At 37.6% G+C, this 14182-nt stretch overlaps 1 long non-coding RNA gene across 1 annotated transcript; it reads right to left on the bottom strand.

Moving 5' to 3' along the window:
- Positions 1–12359: 12359 nt before the first annotated feature.
- LOC148879152 (uncharacterized) lies at positions 12360–13955 on the bottom strand. Its single transcript, XR_016104137.1, has 2 exons — positions 13457–13955; positions 12360–12830 (listed from the first exon to the last, which is right to left on the bottom strand). It is a non-coding gene; the product is annotated as an uncharacterized LOC148879152 (long non-coding RNA).
- Between the last annotated feature and the right edge of the window lie 227 nt (positions 13956–14182).

Here is a 14182-nt window from a genome sequence, read left to right on the forward strand (position 1 = left end):
GTTTTTAGAGAGAGAAAAGAGGGAAAGTTAAATTGTTAAGGCTATGTTTTGTTTGAAGGTAAAGGTAAGAAAAGGAAAGGGTTGTTTTAGACTCCATACTTTTTCCTTCCGTTATATATTTTTTTTCTTAAAACCAAACACAACTTAAAAGAATTTTACAAAATAAGAACTTTCCCTCCCTTTTACTGTTTCTCGACTCTCATTTTCTATGAAAGGGTTCAATATTCTAAGAAGTTAGGCATAATCTTGTCTTCACATTAATTCAGATGACCCAAGAGAAGAGAAGAGATATTCAGTAGTCCAAGTCGATTTACAAGGGTCGACAGTACATGCGCGGAACTTGTCAAAATAAATTAAATAAGTATAGGAACTTTGCAGCTCAAAATTCAACAAGATTGGATAAAGGTACACTTATAAATTCATTCAACCATCACGTGTTCTTTCCTTTTATGGGAATATAAAGATCTACTAGAAAAAAAAGCATGGAAAGAAAACTCAACACAAATGACACAACCAACTTTGGTCATTATGTCAATTCATACATGTTGATATGGCAATGCTTTCTTGATGAAACCTCTGATTAAATTCAGACGATCAGCAATTCGTTGAAATTCAAAATATCACATGATCTGTTTCCTTATTTCACTTAGGGATATATTGGAATTGATTTTTTTTCTCTTGGTAAAATAGGGTATGGTAATTTGAGTATATGTTAAAGTCTCCTTCCTAATGTTTAGGTAAGGATGGTAGGGGTGGATTTGGGAGAGGGTTTTATAGATTCTAAATTCTACATGTCTCTTTAGACTTTTCAATCCTCACCTTCCTCAAAATACATAGAGTGTTGGATATTGAAAAACTAAACCCTCTTTGTACATGAAAATGAAAAACCCTCCCTGACCCTATCTTTTATGTGCTCAAGAATAAGGTAAGCCAGTTTGGTGGGTTGAATCTAAAATCCACATCTAATTTCTTGGTATGTATAAGCAATAATCTAGTAAAAAAATATGAATAAACATCAAAATATTCAATTATTTTATCAAAATATGTAGAAAATACAAACTATCAATTATCTTTCACATAAAGTTCAAAATATTATTAAATTCAATACTTAATACCATGGCCTTCCCTTACCTTTACGGATTTACAGTTTATAAAATCCCAAAACCCATCCCTACCCCAAAATCTGTCTTTAAAGCAAAAAGGAAAAAAACAAAAAACACCCTATCGGGGTGGGTAAGCACATGTACCTGCCGGATAGGGTAGAAAATTTCATTCCTATGTTTAGGTATAGAACACAATGCATTGGTTATTTGGATTGTAAAGATAAACCACCAATTAGCTTTTTTATATCTCCCATCACTCAGAAGAAGGAAGAATGCTAGAGTTTTCATGGATGGAGCAAAAGTGAACTTATTTGGTGCAAATTTGTACTCTAATTCAGTTTTGCACGTGTTTGGTACTAAAACATTTTTATACTGAAAATGCAAGTAAAATTTTTTTAGGGTAAATTACTGTATCCTGTACTTATCCATGTGAGAACATCACCATGGGAAGACACTTGGTTACCTGAGAATGATCTCAGAAATACATGATAAGGGTATTTTTGGCATTATGTAATGTTTAATTGATGAATACTAATAGGTGGACCTATATATCTATTTTTGAAAGTTCAGGAAATTGTAATTGAAAATTTAGGATACCTATCCGTCACTACCCCAAATTACAGGATACCTATCTCATCTTTCTTCTTTAAATGCATTAATTATTTAGACTGATATGCAGTTTTTAATTTCTTTTATTTTCAGCCAACCCAAAATGAATTGCTAATCCTCATAGGGATCTTTACAAACCCCATTACTTGTGTCGTGCGGCAAGTGGTACAATTGATCTAGTTCAGTATCAATCAATTATAAATAGATCAGTTCCAATCCAATCCAATAAATATTTTGAATCATTCTGGACTGGTCCAATTCAATGTTTAGACCGTCTAAATTATTCAAATTTGTTTTAATTTAGATAGGATTCAACGAAATCTGGTATATTGATATCCATACTCTTATGTCAAAGGACCATATATTGGCTCAATCTGTCTCAGTAGGTCCTATCCAATAAATACTCTGGACTGATCTAATTAATTCACTGTATTATTGGCCTGTCCCATCCAAATTTGGTCCATCGACACCTACACTCATCCTGAAGTAAAATTGATCAAGCGTTTTCAAAGAAGTAATCCAAACAAGACATTCAAAAGGGGTAAATTAACTATGTTTTATTAATTATAAATAGCAGCGATGGGCGACGTAATCCAGTCATTTTCCAATTTTCTTTTCGAACGTAATTTATAATTTATCAGGCCTTTTTCCGGCTGAAATTTATTTAATTTCATGTCAAACTACGGTCCTGACACGCTAGCTTTTCCGGTTCCCTTTAGTATAAGTATAAAACTATATATACCAATACCAACTTGAATAAAATGTGCAACGAATAAGAGACCCATTCAAAGCCGAAGCCTAAACTACAATTTTATATGCTTTACTGCACTCTTTTACCAGTTGATTCAAGAATAATTAAGAAGATTAATACTGATCAATTAGACTGCTAATTAATACATGGTTGTGTGATTAGACGGCCTACCACCATGCGGAAAGTATACGAGAGAGGAAGCTTCCATTTTGGCAGGACTAGTGAAATTAAGTTCCAGCTTACGTCAATCGGCTTTTGACGCTTTCCGTTCCGCCTTCAAATCTTCGAGAAAGCACCATTAATTCCCAACTATCATATATATGATCATTTTCAACTTTAATTTTCTTCAGACAAATGACTTGGAACCTGCATGTGATCTCGACCTCACCATTTTTCTAACTAATTCCTCAGCCAAGACTAGACCATTGCTTTGAAGAAGGGGTTTCTTTATTCTGCCCATATCGTTTAAGCATTAAAGTATAAAAAACATGGTCTTTGAAAAAAATAAAACAATAAAGCAGGTCTATGTTGGACCCAATATATAACGCCATGGGATTTGCAATTTAGGCTGTGTTTGGAGTTTGCTTGCAGTGCAATTTTTGCATTAATATAAATGTAAGAGAATGCAAATGAAAATAATATAAATCATGGTTTAATTTTGTTGAGGCTCAGAATGGGTTGAGGCCAATACAGTAAATTTGTCTTGTCTCTCGGACAAATTGACTAGAAGGATCTGAGAACTGTTGAGGACAAAGGCACGTAACCGAGGTATATTGCAGCCGAGGGTAGGTGGATTCTGGCCGAAGACCAACAGGATCCGAGAAGTGCCGAGGCCGAGGACTAGTGCCTGCGAAAAAAGGGGACATCAGAGGCCTTGGGGCGGGGACTTCGGTGATCAAGTTAGTAGGGTGGAGCAAAGAGGGTGGACGAGGTCTGAGGGGTTCAGACGAGGTCGTCTAGGAACTAGAGAGCTAGAACTGGGAATGCAAATTCCGGACCGGGGTCCCTTACCTTGGGGGAATGTCGCCCTATTTATACTTGAGATCGCCTTATGGCGGATGCTGTAAATGATCAGGATGCGATCTTAGCCCTAGGTGGGCGGGCATCCGAGAACCGCCATGTGTGGTCACGCCATTGGTCCCGCATTGGACACTGTCTCTTCCCTGTACAACATACTGACCGGCTCCAAGCTCGGCCATGTGTCAATGCACCAAAGGCCTGCCTAAAGCGCCAACATCAAATTTTATTTTATTCTACTTCAGGTCTAATTTTACTTCATCAGTACTGCAAGATGCATGGTCGGTCATCAACCTCTAAGATGCAACCAAACATAAGCTGCCATGATCCAGTAGCTGAGCTGGTCACTTGGTGTCCTAGGCGTAGGATCAAAGCTTGCAGGCTTCGGCCCTCAACTGTTATTTTCTCAAAAATCATTAAATTCGGTTAATTACTTGTTCACTCAAACAATCAAACCCTAAATCTGTTCAATTCAGACAATAGTTTTCAGGTCAATTTTTTTATTTAACTATTTTTTATATTTTTAATATTTTAAAATATCATGGGCTCATCATTCATACCAGCGGACAAACTACTGACAGGAACCGGTGGCCGAAACAATTCCGGTTCCAGAAAGGTTGTTAAAACATTGGAATATTGGATAAGATCAACGCTACCTTGCTCCATCACTCACCATCACCTGTAATATGTAATAGGAAAAAACTATGGGTTTTAACTGTTCAATTCACCCTAGAAAGCTTAGCTCAAATCCATGGGCGGGATGAGATTTATAAAAGGCGAGAAAGCTATAATTTCAGATTTCTGAGGGGGTATAATCTACTTATCGCAAAAAACTAAGTCTTTTTCCTACTAAATAAATCGCTTCCACCATTTCCTCCATTCAATTCAATGTTAATTATATCCATTCTTACATTATGGGCCCTAGGTCCCTCAAATTGTATCACCGCTTCAACTTATTGTTTGTTTTGGGTTGGGTTTTCTATGTTGCCAATTCTTTTTTATGACACATGCATTTGCTAGCCGAGGAATACAACTTATGTCTCATTTGTTTTCTAGGGATTGGGGGTGGGTAAGTTGGTAGTTCCTATGAAAAAGAAAAAAATTCGAGTTCATTTTTTGATACCGGTGGATCTCAAATAAAATGATCTTCAGGCTTGAGTAAATTATTTATTCATGCATATTGAAAATCACTAATACATGATAGGACAATATTATCCCTTCAATATTGTATATCTTTATTTGGGATTAAATACATTTTTACCCAAGTAAATTATTTAATACTCATAAGTGCTCTTACACAAATAAATACATTTATCCAAATAAGTCATTTACTACAAAACGAATGAAGCCTTAAAATTATTGAACTTCTTATCTTTGCATGTTTAAAAGAATGACGAGTCTTTTTTAGGGGTTTATCAATGAAATCCCAAGGTCCTGTTTGTTTTTTGGTACGTTACTTATCCGGGTAAATGCACTTACCCAAGTAAATGTTTTACATGAAAGACTTACCCGGGTAAGTGTCCATCTTCTTTTATTTCATATGTAAATAAAGCAATGACCATTTTAGCCATAAAAATCCATTATTAAAAGGGACATTTTTATCTCATTTAAGTGTTAGTGACTTTCTTCTTGCCCACCTAGGAGATGGGTATCACTTACCCAGTAGGAAAATAAACTTTCCATGGTCATTGATCAATTTTCCTCTCCTCAAAATCTGAAAAAAGTGCGCTCCCCAAATGTGCTAACAATATTACTGCATCATATTTGCATTTTGCAAAAATAAAAACTGGTTTATGATCCCCAGTTATGGCCACAATTTCACAATCCAACGTTCAAGCATTGGAATAAAACTCAAATTGAAATCTTGTAAACTTGCTCTCAAACACAACTTCACAATCCCCAGTTATACTTACCTGCTCACCAAGTTGAAATCTTTTAAACTTGCTCTCAAACACTAGAATAAAACTCAATTTGGTCAAATACAAAGCCACATACAGAAAATCATTGACCAAATATCAAACCTACAAATGAGAGCTTTAATAGATGGGGAGCAAAGGGACCTCCATTCTCTTATTAACCAATATAATTATTGGTTACTTAAGGAGGAACAATTGTGGAGGGTTAAGTCAAGGGAGTTGTGGCTAAAAGAAGGAGACAAAAATACAAATTTTTTTCATCGCACAACAAATTTCAAGAACTCAAAAAATAACATTGACTGGCTAAAATGCCCTAATGGCTCCTGGACTTCAAGTCGGGCATTCATAGTCTAGTTATTTAAGGAAGCTCTTTTAGAGGTGGGAGGTCGGCCGAAAGACTTTGATCCAGCCTTGTTAGACAACATAAACCTCCCCAGACTCTCCTCTCAACAACATGCTTCCCTTTTAGTTCCCCCCTCTTTTGAAGAGTTGGCAAAGGTGATTAATCAATTCAACCCTCACAAAGCTCCTGACCCATATGGTTTTACACCATTCTTTTTTCAGCACTTTTGGGACCTAATTGGTCATGACATTCACTCTATGGTGGAGAAATTCTATAATACAAAATTCTTACCTAAAGAAATAAATAACAATAATATGGTCTTTGTTCCAAAAAACAACAAGCCAGTGGATGTTTCAAGTTATAGGCCCATTAGCTTGTGCAATGTGCTATATAAAATCATATCCAAATGGATGGTGCTACGACTTCAGCCTATTTTGTAGGAGTTGATATCTTCTAATCAATCTGGTTTCTTGAAGGGGAGGCAAATCTCAGATAACATCTTTCTAGTAAAGGAGATTTTACACAAGATGAAACTTCAGTCCAGAGGTAAAAAGTACATTGCACTCAAATTAGACATGCCTATAGCATTTGATCATATGGGTTGGTCTTTCCTATATCATGTGTTCAAAAAGATGGACTTTCCAGACAAATGATGCAATTTGTTACACCAGTGCATGTCTACTGCTTCATTCTCCATCAAAATAGTTGGTGAACCCATGAATACTTTTCTTTGAAACGTGGGGTAAGACAAGGTGACCCCATCTCACCCTACCTATTCATATTAGGTATGGAGGCTCTCACCCAACTTCTGAATAATGTTGCATCATCAGGTCATCTTGAAGGAGTTCAAATTAGTCGAGCTGGCCCACCAATTACACACCTCTTTTTTGCAGATGACTACATCATCTTCTGCAAAGCTGATGTTAGGCAAGTGAAATCCCTCGTTAGTTTACTAAATTCTTTTGAATCTATGTTAGGATAAAAATAAACTTTGCCAAATCAAGCATATTTTTTAGCTGTAATGTCCCTAGACACCACCGAAGAATTTTCTCCCATATCCTGCATATCTCCAACTCCATGATTGGCACTAAATATCTTGGCACTCAAGTTGATGTAAATACCAGATACCATTCCTCTTACAAAGAAGTTATCGAGAAGATCTCTGCAAGAACAAAGTCTTGGAGCTCAAAACTCTTATCAAAAGCAGGAAGAACCACTTTAGTCAAATTTATGTTACAAGCTATCCCGATTTACTCCATGGCCACAACAACTCTCCCTCAAACCACATGCTCTAAGTTAGATAAAATGTCTAGAGCATTCTAGTGGGGAGACTCAGCCAAAGCCTCTCGACATACAATTCCTTGGGGTAAAGTTTGCCAACCGAAGGATCAAGGAGGTTTTGGTTTTAGAGCATTTAGTGTCATGAACACGGCAATGTTTAGTAAACAAATCTCACGGCTACTAACAAACACATCCAACATTTGGAGTAACCAAATCAGAGCCAAATATTTTCCCCATACATCATTGTTTGTTGCTAAGAAAGGTCATCGAAGCTCCTAATGGTGGTAGCAAGCTCACAAGTTGATAAAGTAGCTACAACCCAAGCTCCTGTGGTCTGTTCAAAATGGCAGTTCCATCGTGGCAGTTACTGATCCTTGGATTCCCACTCTGCCAGGCCACGTGCCTCAGCTAAAAGATTCGGTTGATCTTTCTAATGCTAGAAGCCTGACGGTTTCATATATGCTAAATTCAGAGGGTTCTTGGGCCCTTCCAAAATTACAACATCTTTTCCATGAATCAACAATTCATCACATCTTAAGCATAACTACAGAGCCTAGCCAATCGGGTGATCTTCTAATTTGGAAGTGTAATACCACAGGTTTTTATACTGTTAAATCAGCTTACAAGTATTTTGCCTCTTTTGGGTGTTCCTTATCCATCACCTTCTTTGATGGAAGCTTATATGGCAGCTTAAGGTACCATATAGATTTCATATATTCCTCTAGAAGTTTGTTTGGGATGGACTACTCACCAAAAACAAATATGTTGCTTGGCTAAACGAACCGGATAGGCTCTGTACCTTCTGCAAGGTCCATGAAGAATCAGAGCATCGCCTATTCTTCCAATGCTCTTTTGTTTGAGCAATATGGTGTGAGGCTCAAATTGGGTTAACTCCATCATCCATGCTTACCCAACTTATGCACATAGTTCTAGCTGATTGGTTCCTCAAGTTAAAAACTCACTATGGCAAACATCAAGCTCTGGAAAGCCTAGGCCATTTCAGCATTATTGGTTATCATATATGGAAAGCTCAAAATAAAAGTGTATTCAAGAATGAGTTACCGGACCCCCAAAAAGTGGCCCACACAGTCTTACATTTTTCTTTGGAAGAGTGTCTAACTCGACCACAAGCCAATCTAGGCCTTCGGTACCCCTCCACACGTAACATGCCCACTTTATTCTTTGATGGTCCTTTTGATCCAATTTTCGGTAATGCAGGACGAAGGTTCTTCATCCGCCACCTCAGTCAATAGTACACTATTGTAGAAGGATCGCCCTATTGGGCAGTATGATGTCGAAGTTTGAGCCTTTCTAAGAGGACTGCAAGAAGCTCTAGCTAACAACATCACTCGTCTTTTGGTATATTCGGACAATGAAGCATTGGTAAATTTTGCAAGCTCTAGCAGAGCATCTTAGTGGATTGATCAGTTGCACACGAATCACCTCAAAAGATTAATCTCTTCTTTTGGATATATAAAGATTAATTTCTTCTTTTGGATCTGTATATTTTGTGCATATCTATAGACAATATAACCAAATGGCCCATCTTTTTGGTTATGTTTCATGTAAGGGCCAGCTCAAGTTACCTTACAACTCTCTGCTTTCCTATCATGTATCCTTCTCTTTATGAATATAATACTTCTCTTTTTTTGCCAAAAAAAAACTTCCAAATAAAAAAATCGCTACTTCTGAAAGGTGATGTCAATCATGACTAATGATAGTGTTGTGCACATGTCTTGTATTCTAAGGCGACACGTTACACACTTATAACCAAAGACGAGAGCCTCTAGTTGGAATTAAGGCTTATGGGCGGAGAAACTCCACTCTTGGCAACTTGAAAGAGAGAATCATGTTTGTACTACCATGACAATCTTCTTTATGCGTTTTTGCTTGCATTTTTTCAAAGTTTTATTTGATTTTATAGGCTCATAACAAATTAACTATGAAACCGAATTCAGTCAGTGCAAAGTCCGTTTGAACAACTATTATAGTCTTTCATTGGGAATATCTCTCCATGAGATAAAGTACATAAGTATGGAGATGTTCCCAATGCAAGGCCGTAAAGGTTGTTCAAATGGTGTTTGAACATGCCTTGCACTGACTGAAGCCGATCTCCATAATAATAATAAGTACTAATGATGCTCAAAAGTCACCGATGAGTGAAAGACAATCTAATGCACACCTTGGATGAAGTCGTTCATTCAAGGTTTTTAAAACCAACCCAGACAACGAACCGGTCAGGGGTCTGGTTCCCGAGTCGAACGGTCGGCCCATTTTGACAAAAAAAAAAAAAAGAAATGGTCAAAACCATTGAATGGTTTGAATGGTTCAACTGTCTAGGTCAGTGGTTTGCTGACCAAATCAACGTTTATTTTGGCAAAAATCCGGTTTTGGGGAAAAATGGAACCGGTGTTCCCGGTTTTCCTGTCCGGTCCGGTTTTGAAAACCATGCGTTCCTTACAACAACAAATTTGTGAAATGCCTCGAGGTGATATCCCAAGGTGAGGATTTAAACGGTCAAGTCAAACAAGTCTAGAATAGAGGAGGGAGTGAATGTGAGATGTGCAAGGTAGTAATGTGCTAAAATTTGATGGGTAATGGAGTAAATGCATACCTTTCTATTGGTGGCCTGGTTACTCACATTAAATCATCATCGGGAGATGTTCCCAGTACACGGCAGGGATGTGCTGTGGGACTTTGTGGGGGGATGATTTGAACTCTACGTGGTAGAGCATTGGGCCCACCATCAATCTTACATGTTGATTAGTAGGTATGTGGGGCAGTAGTGCCCCTAGGTGGTGGTGTTCCAGTCGATGCCACTTATTCTCTTCGTTGCAATGCCCTTACCACCAAGCTATCATACCCCAAAGTTATTAGGGTGATCTTATTGTCATGAATTCACATATGCACCCCACAGTGTGCCCCAAGAACGTTTCATAGCATATCCCAACATATACTGGGAACATCTTCCAATGATAAAAATGGGATATTTTCAATGCATACTGAGATGTGCATATGGGGCATTTTTAAGACAAGCTCTGTGGGACGCAAATGTGAACTCTATTGGCATAGCACTTGAGGAAATTATCAAACCGAGGTGAAGGAGGAGGTTCTGAAACTAAGGTACTTATTGACATGTGCAAATCAAGGATTGCTGCCATGTGTCCGGTCCCAATTGTTAATCAGTTCTAGCCATATCAAATACTATTGCTGATGAAATTGTTCCACTTAAGTTGATGGCACCTTATAATTAGCAAAAGAAAAAAACAAGTCCTTGTATCTCCCTAGAATCAGCTACATATATATAACTAGGGTGCCATTTGATTGCACTTTTTAGATGTCTGAATTTGAAAAGTTTGCTTTTCAGACACCTTGCTTTGTTTGTTATTACCTCTTATTACAGATCTGAAATTGGATTTCATATCTTAATTTCTTAGAGGTGGAGAAGCTACTTAATGTGCTCAGACCTAATGCAGAGGTGCATAAAAGACATAAATACCCTTAAAGAAATTTTAATATTACATATTTTGTCCTTTCATGTAAGTCCAATCGAACACTCACTGTGAACTAAACAAGCTCCACCGCCACCACCGCTGCTGAAGCTCCACAACCACCACCGCTGTTGCACTCTCTCTAGTGGCGATGGTTCTTCTCTCTCGGTCTTGCTCTCTCTCTGCCCTGTCTTCCGCCATCGTAGCCGCAACGGTGGTTATTCTTTCGTTCTCTCAATCTCTCTTTCTCCGCCCTATCTTCTGCCACTGCCGTGGCGGTTCTCTCACTCTCTCGATCTCTCTCCCCGCCCTGTCTTCTGCCACTGCCGCGACGGTTCTCTCTCTCTCTCTCTGCCTTGTCTTCCGCCACTGCCACTGCAAGTTGTAGCAACGGCTCTCTCTCTCTCTCCCCCTGTCTTCCTGCTCTCGCTCTCTCTCCCTCCCTCCCATCTTCCCACCACCGCCATTGCTGCTGCAACTTGCAGCGACGACTCTCTCCCCCTGTCTTCTCTCTCGCTCTCTCTCTCTCTTCCACAACAATTTTTTATTAATTATTAATTATTTTCTTATTTTTATTAAACATCAATTATTTATTATTAAATTTACTTATGTTATTTATTATTTATTAAATATTTCTATTAACTAATAATTTTAATTATTTTTTAAAATTATTTTAATTTTTATTTGTATAAATTATAAATTATTTTAATATTTTTATAGTCATTAATTATTTTTAAATTTTAATTATTTCATTTATTAATTAATAATTAATAATTTATTATTTATTATTTGTATTGTTTCAATCTTATTTATTATTTTTTATGAGATAATGTAAATCGAACTCAATATTTTCAAATAATATATTCTAGGGGTAAAATAGTAAAATCAATAAATTTCAAATGGTAAAGTGTTGATCCAACACAAACAAACTTATGAATTCATATCCTTTAAAAAATAGAAAAGCAATTATGTCTCTTTTCACATTTCAAACACTTTTAATATCTTTTTAACTTTTTTGATTTATTAAACACCACCTAACTTTTAGGTTAAATGTCACATCTAAATTCCAGGCAAAGGCAATATTAAGTTGAGAAAGAAGTCCTTTAGAAATTTCACAAAAATTAATAAGGACTTTATCTCAATTTTCTTTTGCCTCTCTTATTCTCTATCAAACCAAACATAACCTTGGATTTTTACTTGGTCATAATGTTTAACACTTGAATTACTAGAATGGGAGGAGTCGGACAGATAAGACTTTCAATAAGGTTTAGGAAGCTAGAAAGGATTTAAACCTTCCAATATACAGGTCTTGTTAGGCATATTTCTCTCTTAGTACTCGTTATAACTTCCAAAGATACTAGAGCTTAAACACCAATAACAGAAATGATATCTATCTATACCTGCTGGTCATAAAATTTAATCCAAATACTAATATATGATTAATGATTAACGGTACACACATACATAGCTCCACTAATAAAATATAATATAAATATTTGTCTTGATTTTAGTATAGATTATAAAAATTAAATTTTATATATCTTTTATATCTTTACTTTTTATATGAACAGGTGCTGCCCTTATACATTCTTTTTTTGCCTCGATTTTTATGTAGATCATAAAATTTAATTCAAATGCATATATCGTGCGGTTATTAATTCACACGATGTGTAGCCCTACTCTAGACAATCAAAACGATAGCATCCATGTGACACGATGCAGTCTGGGACCCAAATAAATTGCCACGTGTACTTCCTTTAAAGGATCAAGTCATTCCAGCATTACAGTTAACAGAACAGCTACGGCTGTAAGCTAGCATGACCAATAAGCTAGTCATGTAATCTTGCATTTTGGGCATGTAATGCAACACGCTTGTATTGAGTTGTGGAAATGAATCACCAAAGTCACTAATCATCCAGGAAGAAAGTAACAGCGAAGGGAAAGTAAAGACAAAAGAGCCACAAAAGCTTTACATGAACAAAAATGGCGACAGAAAAATAAAGCTTAAGAGTAATGTTACAATATGTATATCGTCAGGGCTGAACATGGGTCCGACAGTAGGGGCAATGTGAATGAGTAGTAAGCCATGGGATAAGGCAGTCCGAGTGATATCTATGGGAGCAGGGCAGATTCATCACTTGTTGCTGATTCTGAAACCCATCTAAACAAACAGCACACACATCTCCCTCCGAATTCCTTCGCCCGAGCTTTGGAAGCCACAGTTTCTCTAGCTTTGTCATACCCATCAGAGACTGCGACTCTTTGGCACGAACCAGTTGGTTGGAGCTTCTACCTTCATTGGGTTTTTGTTTAGACGATCTGATATTGGCAGGGAGAAGCATTAGTGTATAGAACTGGTAATGCTTAATAACTCATCCAACCATGCTGATTTCCTCGGAGGAAACTCTCTTGGTTTGGACGCTTGTCGACATATAAGATTTTTAATTTATCATCAAATCCGGATAATAAATCAAACTGAAATCTAGTTATTATATCTGATACATCTGATCCATTTCCAAATTGCAACTCTACAGGGAATAACCCTGATACAGGCGGAAGCAAGCACTGTCAGATTTCAATTTTATTCTAGGAGAACACCGAGGCGGCACGGGCATGACGCGATGCATTCATCTCGATCCGACAGCTAAGGGTGTGGAGCCCTCATCGGACAATCCGGCCTCAACGGCGGAGATACGTGCGTGGCGTGGCGCCAGTGCTCCTTTTATTTTTCAAAGAGAAGAGGAAATAAGTGAAAAAAGAATTTATAGTGTCATCTGTCATGATTTTGGGTCCAACACAGGATAACATCGGACGGTAGCTCGGATCCACCTCCGATGACAATTGACAGAAGAAGTTCAGCAAAGCGGTCATCACTGTAGATATGGAAAAGGAATGAAAAGGGAAGGGCAAAATGAAGAAGGGAGAGAGAGAGAGAGAGAGGAAACCTGGAACGGAGGCGGCCGAGGCCGAGCTTCTCCTCGAGTCTTCTGCGGGCCTTGAGAGCTGCTTCGTCCAAATCGGAGGGCGATGAAGGTTGAAGGCGATCTCTTAGGAGAGATGGGTGATCTCGAGAGTTAGAGTCGTTGTATTGATGATGGTGATACACCCTTCGCCTTCTGGCCAATTCCACCCCTGGAAGCATTCCTGCCATACCTAATATCTCTACTCTCCCGGCCGACTTTCTCCTTGCTATCCTGCGTACTCTGAGTTATTCCTTAGCTTCTCTCAGGCTCAGACTACGGACCTCTCTGTCTCTCTCCCTCTCACCAGAATTCACACGTAATATATATGGTCGAAGACAATAATTGAAGTCTGCTTTAGTCCCGGTGAAGCAAGGCAGAAGCTCCCTTTAGTATCCGGGACCAAAACAAAAGTTGGGTTAACCTCCGAGCGAGCTCCCAGTTCTACCCCCCTATACTGAACAAATTTGCAGTTACACCTCTCTCTTTTTTTTTTGAGAATCATTTTTTAAAATTTCTATAATCATGAATTATGAGCAAAAAAATATATCATTATCATTTTCATGTGGATGGGGATGATCGTGGATCGGGCCGGGCATCCGGGCTTGCCCATGTTAATCCATGAAACAATGGTTTCTACAAATTAAAATTTTAATTTAATTCATACCCAAAATTACAGAAAAAATATACAAATTTATTATCATATTATAT

The sequence above is a fragment of the Nelumbo lutea genome, chromosome 1 (genome assembly GCF_056320005.1).
Source record: "Nelumbo lutea isolate HS-2025 chromosome 1, American lotus-T2T, whole genome shotgun sequence".
Lineage (NCBI taxonomy): Eukaryota > Viridiplantae > Streptophyta > Magnoliopsida > Proteales > Nelumbonaceae > Nelumbo > Nelumbo lutea.